The 6,268-nt window shown below is 44.6% G+C and overlaps 1 protein-coding gene across 1 annotated transcript in view; it reads left to right on the top strand.

Moving 5' to 3' along the window:
- The first annotated feature begins 3,174 nt into the window (after positions 1–3,174).
- The window catches only part of LOC134435551 (protein PALS1-like), a 29,693-nt gene continuing 26,599 nt past the window's right edge, over positions 3,175–6,268 (top strand). The window contains exon 1 of the mRNA XM_063184604.1: positions 3,175–3,324. The gene's annotated coding sequence lies outside the window, so the exon portion shown is untranslated. The remainder of the gene's footprint in view (positions 3,325–6,268) is intronic.

Below are 6,268 nucleotides of genomic sequence, written 5' to 3' on the forward strand. Positions count from 1 at the left end.
GCGTTGTTATTAAATCGACATAATCAGATGACTTGACACACACAGGACATATCTCATTGAGGGCTTTATGGGGAGGATTTGCATAGGTGTTGAACTATGCATGCAGTGAGAAAGACATGCAGGTGAGAGCAGAAGTCATGCTTAACTAGTTCTGCAGCATTACCAGTTTTTAAGCATGATGTTATGGCTATCAGATATTGCGTAAGTGAGTAGCTTGTAGGGATGCAAATTATCGATTAATTCATTAATCATTAGTTGATAGCCTTATCGATCGACTTACGATTAATTGATAAGCGGCGTTTTCCCCCCGAAATCTCAATGTTTCTCGAAAAAAACCTACTAAATCTAAAAAATGTCAATAAAAATTGAGATGATATACCACATTTCAATTCATTCTATTTCAATTCTTTAATCCAAAGGTGATTTAAATATTCCCACTATTCACATCCCTCTTCACACACACTCTTCAAATGCCCATTTCACCTTGTCGATTAATTGCGATTAATGTTTTTTAATCGATTAACACATTGATCGATTAAAGTCGATTAGTCGATTAATCGTTTGCATCCCTAGTAGCTTGTGTTGCTTACTAACTCAGTTTTTGCAAAGGAGGAAGCTGGCTGGTCTGAGGTTGTTAAAGGTTAGATAAAGATTAGGCACGCTGGTTAATGCATTTGCTATCAAGTTTGAATTAAACTGTACAGTAATTGATTAAAGTGCATTGTTACCTGTGTTTTTTTTTAGGGTCACACTGCCGTTAACTCCAGGACAATCAGCCAAATGATTTACTGTTAAAGAGATTACTGTAACAGTAGTGGTAGCCAAAATGCTGTAGGGTCTGCCTTGAAGTCTATAAACATAGCCTTGTGTTTTACGACCAATAAACCCGTTATTGCACAGTGAGTAAACTATATAAACTTCAGAATTAAGTATAGTCACTTGATATGCAACCCTTGCAATAATCCTGTCCTAAGAATAAACGTGGCAGTGATTTCACCACGTGCTCGCGGTCATCCTCGGATAAACCCCCTCATCAAGTGTATAAGCTGTCATCTGACCTCACATTTAGGGCAGCAGGTATTAGGAGACTCTACCAGTGCCTTGAGTACATAGGCTATCCAGTGATCTCATTCTCACTGCGTGGGTTTGTTGTTATATGCAACTGTGGCCTCATTGTTAAAAGGGTTGGTCTCTCAAGGTCAAACCGTTTCACTTTTAATTTCTCAACCAAAAGGGAAAGCAAGGAGTGATTTCACATTCTTGCACTCTCGTCCATGGTTGATGTTGTTAAAGGGTGCCACCTCACAGAAAGCAGGGACATTCCCAAAGTAGGCCTAATCAACCGCTTGTGGCTCTCATGAGTATGCAGGGATTTTTCCCCCCAGGACAGGCCATTAAAAATTGGCACTGGTAAAACGGGCCAGGTGACAACACAGTTGACGTTACTGGCTTGAGTTGAGTGGCCCAAGGATTTAACACTTTCATAGAAGGGCTGTATCGTACTTAAAAGCCTGGATAAGAGTGTCATGCATTTGAAGCATAACAGCATGCATGAAGATCCAATATCCTAACTCCCGTCCTTCCCAAGAGCTTGTGGCCTCCTGATGATGTCATAAAACATCATTGACGACAGAGGTTTAAACTCAATATCTTGCAAAAGCAGTATTGAAAGGTCATTTTCTCATCTGCAATAGTGATGTTGAATGAGGGAAAGTCCAGGTCGAGGACGGGAAGTAGGATGTTGGAAAGAGCCCAAGGTAAGTCAGTAGGGAAGGGGTTGGGGATAGGCATGCTCTCCAATAGACCTGAGGCTCATGTTGAAACTACGGTTAGCTAGCTCAGGTTATGCTACGGGTGCATGTGAGGCCAGACGAGTGCCCTGCACCACACACCCAATAAATATTCATGCCCACATTGCATAGCATGCCAACACAGCTCGGTTTCTTGGCTCATGATTTCAATGAGCCAGCCACTGAAGGAAATGCATGATGGACACGGTATATTCAAGCTAACCCAAGAGGGCCAGTTTATCTGAACATTAATTCAAACTGGGTTTAGACGTAGTTTTTTTTGTAATGGACATTTTCATTGACATTTGCTTTCAGGTTTAGTACTACGGCTTAATTAATGAATGTGAAATTAACCCGGACAGTTCAGTTATTCACTTAACAAAGGTAGTGACGCCATGAGTTTTCAGTGGACACTTATCCTTCTCCATCTCACTTCACACAGTCTAAATCTACAAGGTACTCTCTTGCTGAGCACTCTGCAACCAGTGTTGCCAGATTGGGATGTCGCCCAATTGGGCTGCTTAGAATGACCGTCAGCAGGTAAAAAGGGTAAAAAAAGGCAATTGGGCAGGTCTTCTGCAGATTTGATTCATGACCATAGAAATTAATAGAATTTAGTTCAAATTGTGTGGGATTTAGTGCCTCCATGCGGGTTTTGAGAATTTTTGGGGCTAGAAATCACCAGTCTCATCTGGCAACCCTGTCTGCAACCTTTCCCACTGGCCCTGACAGGGCCATTGCCTCTGAGTGGGTTATACATTAACCATGACCCACAGGGAGTGTACTCTGGCAGGGCTCCACAACAGTAAGGTAGGCAACAGGAGTGAAGTGACGTTGAGCTGAGTGTGTTTCTCTGGCCGATCTGCAAGGTAGGGGAGCATGCCAGGAGGAGGCAGCCAGGGTTGTGTTTCTCGAAAGCGTAGTTGTTACCCAGGTAGCAACTTGGATAGCTGGCAATGGGAAATTGCTTTGCAAAAAACAAAGTAGCTGACGCAGTTAGCAACTGTAATTTTGAGAACTGCGCCCCAGTGCTGCCTGCTGGCCTGGCTAGCTTCACTCATTACCTCGGGCTGCAAGTCCCCCACATGCCTCATGTTGTGTTGTTTCTCTCTGTACTGAGCTACCTGAGGCGTTCTTTTGTTGTGTTTGGATGGAATTCCAGATACCAACCACATCGTCTTCCCTTGGTCTGACCACTTCTCCTGCCTCGCTATGTCTGGAATTTGTATCTCGTTCTTGGATTTTGTCCGTTACGTGCCTTTCATTTTTATTCTTATGGGTGCGTCAGTCTCGTTCATTCTGGCTCTTCTCTCTCTCTTTCTCTGTCTGTCTCTCTCTCTCTCTTGCCGTCTCCTTCTCTCTCTCTCTCTCTCTCTCCCTCTCCTCTCCTTCCCTCCCTCCGTCCTGCTCTCACTGTCCTGGTACATGATGGTACGTGTGTTGACGCTGTGAGCTCGAGGCCTTTGGAATGTTCTCTCCTGTTGAGAGTGAGGCTGCTGGAATGCAGATAATACTCCTCTGCTTCCCTTCCACGGTGACAGCCACACACACACACACACACACACACACACACACACACACACACACACACACACACACACACACACACACACACACACACACACACACACACAGGTCAAAGGACACAACTCGCACACATCCATACACAGGTCAGACATTCCCTCTAAAAAATATATAAAAGTCTTTTTTTTATAATATATTTTCTGTTTTAATTCAAGTCTTAAAGCAGAGTCTAACACTGCTACTGTTTATCATTCTTCTGTTTAACTTCCGTGGGCTAATTTTCTCAGGTTTGTTTTCTGTTGTGTATAGCTCACAAAGGCCCACTGTGTCAGCCGAGTCCTGAAGTGGCGCTACTGATTGTCATCTCCTTTGCCTCGATAATGTGAATTCACCATAGGTCACCATGTATGAGCTGGCCAATTGTGTCTTTAAGGGCTGCTTTAACAGACCTCTGTGGATTTGAGGAGATTGTTAACGTTGTGTTGTCAACCTTTGTCAAGCCTTCGTCACCTAGCCTGCATATCTCGAGCAAGTGTTTTTGGCCATTAGTCTACTGGTCAGGTATCAATGGAGCATAAGTTAGGACAGGAAACTCGTCCCCAGTTGGCATTGTATGCTGTGCTTGTGTCAACAACTACACTTTTAGTGTTTACCAATGCACTTTGTTGTACGTATATAACACATGAACAACAACCGTGTTTCTCGCAGGACATTTGGTAGTCAAGGTGGGCCCCCTATGGCACCCCAAGGGAGCAGTGCACTGGGACGGTACCATGCGCAGGGTGCCTTAGTCATGGAGGAGGATGGGGGAGAGCACTGGTTAATTACTCCTCCCACCAACCTGGCAGGTCAGGAGTCGAACCAGCAAACTTTGGGCTACAAGTCTGACGCCCTAACTGCTTACCCATGAAATGTGGTATGAAACCCTCACAAAATAAATGGCCAAAACATTGTAAATGTAGAAATTCCACCTTCTAAAGTCTTTGATGTTCTCATGGGACTTAGTCAAGGTGGTAGGTGTTGGTTGTCAAGGTGTCCACCTTAACTGTTAGGTGCTAGGGGAAACCCTGCAGTACTGATGTGTTGGACAATAACACAGTTACATCCCATACCTTGGATGAGCTGAGATTCCCACCTTGTGGTGTGGAGGAGTGTGCGGGTGTGTCTTTGTGTGTTGGATGTGTGGGTGTGTCTGTGTGTGTTTGTGTGTGTGTGACTGTGTTTCGGCTCTGTGTGTGGGTGTGTGTCTGTGTCTGTCGGCTGTGGGTGTGTGTAAGCCTTAGGGGCCAGATGGCCAGGGACTTGATCCCCAATCACTGCCCTACACGCTGCACCAGTCAAAGGGGGCAGGGGATGCCCCAGTCAGACGTGATTAGCTCGGGATCACAAATTGACTGTGTGGGTGTGGGTGGGTGTGGGTGTGTATGTGTGTGATTGACAGACGTGATTAGCTCGGGATCACAAATTGACTGTGTGTGTGTGCGCGCGTGTGTGCGCGCGTGCTCGCAAGAGAGAGACAGAATGTGTGTCGTGTGTCACGTGTGCAAGAGGTGCGTGGATTGGCACAGGCAGGGATCTGGCGCGGCGTGTCAGAGTTCAGAGCTAAACGCCTCACCGTCTTCCCAGCAGGACACTTGCTGTGCTGTGCAGGCCGACTGCTCTCCAGGTTAATGACTAGCCATGCTGCTGCTGCTGCTGCTGGTGGAGCATGTTGGCTAGGACTGATCTCTCTCTTTCTCTCTCTCTCGCATGCTCTCTCTCTAATTCTTGCTCTCTCTTTAACCCATTGACGCCGGTTGTTGCGTTACGCAACATTGGCCCTGACGCCGGTTGTTGCAAAACGCAACATTATTGATTTGTCAATATTTTCAAGACGCATGAGAGATGCAATGCACAATGTTTTGTTCAAATACACAAGAGGTGGGTGTTCTCGATTTTTTGAAAGATCATGTAGCAAAAAAAAAGTTTGATTCGTCGACAAAAATGTCAAACGCAATCAACCATGCTTACTTCTGCAGACGTGGGTTGTTTAGCCATTTCGCACAGGTAAAAAAAATACCAAGACACGCTGTTACAGCGAACGTGATGTTCAGTTGAAAGGTAATGAAGAGATTTTAATCGAGGAAATGAAATATGATTGAAGACCCTTTAGATAGAGAGCAGGAGTGTGATTTGCCGCGGCCGCATGAAGAGGTGGGCGAGTGGCTTCCAAATCCAAATCCAGCTAGATTCCGACGTTACCAAAACTTCACTCCGATACTCGGGGCAATTTGCGAAGGTGCTAATATCTGAGGAAGCACGTCCTTTAGATATATTTCAGAATATTTTCACTGAGGAACTTTCGGATATGGTGATAACCTATTGGTGAGGCAGACAACGGTAGACATGCGAATTATAGACGTGCGGCCACACATCCAGCTCAAAGTGGAGCCCCGTCTCAAAATAGGATATGAAATTGCTCATCGGTCTTTGCATAACGTTTGGAGGAATAAAACGGCCATACTCGCTGGTGGGAGAGCAAGTGGCTGTATCAGACAAATGTCCCCCGATTTATGGCAGAAATGACTGCCTAATAATTATAATAGGCCTAATAATGATTATTATGATTTAGTTATAGTCGGTTATTGATTGTAACAGTAGCAATAGCAGCCTAATAATAGCCTATAATAAATAGCAGCATCAAGCACTATCCTGAAAGCACATGAAACTTTTTTCTATCATTTGATTATGAGATATGATTTTTTAAAGGAATATGTGTTAGTGTTAATGCTGAATGAGCATAATCCCGTGAAAGCAGAGGATTTTACCTTTTAAATGCAATTTGTCCCATGTCCCTATGCATTCCAGAGGCTGAGATATTGAATTTTTCATAGGAGTTTTCAACCAATTTTTCTTACCTCAAAAAGCCCTCAGGCATTGGGGACCTTTTCTAAAAACTGGCTCAGGCGCCAATG

This window comes from Engraulis encrasicolus, chromosome 19 (assembly GCF_034702125.1).
Source record: "Engraulis encrasicolus isolate BLACKSEA-1 chromosome 19, IST_EnEncr_1.0, whole genome shotgun sequence".
Lineage (NCBI taxonomy): Eukaryota > Metazoa > Chordata > Actinopteri > Clupeiformes > Engraulidae > Engraulis > Engraulis encrasicolus.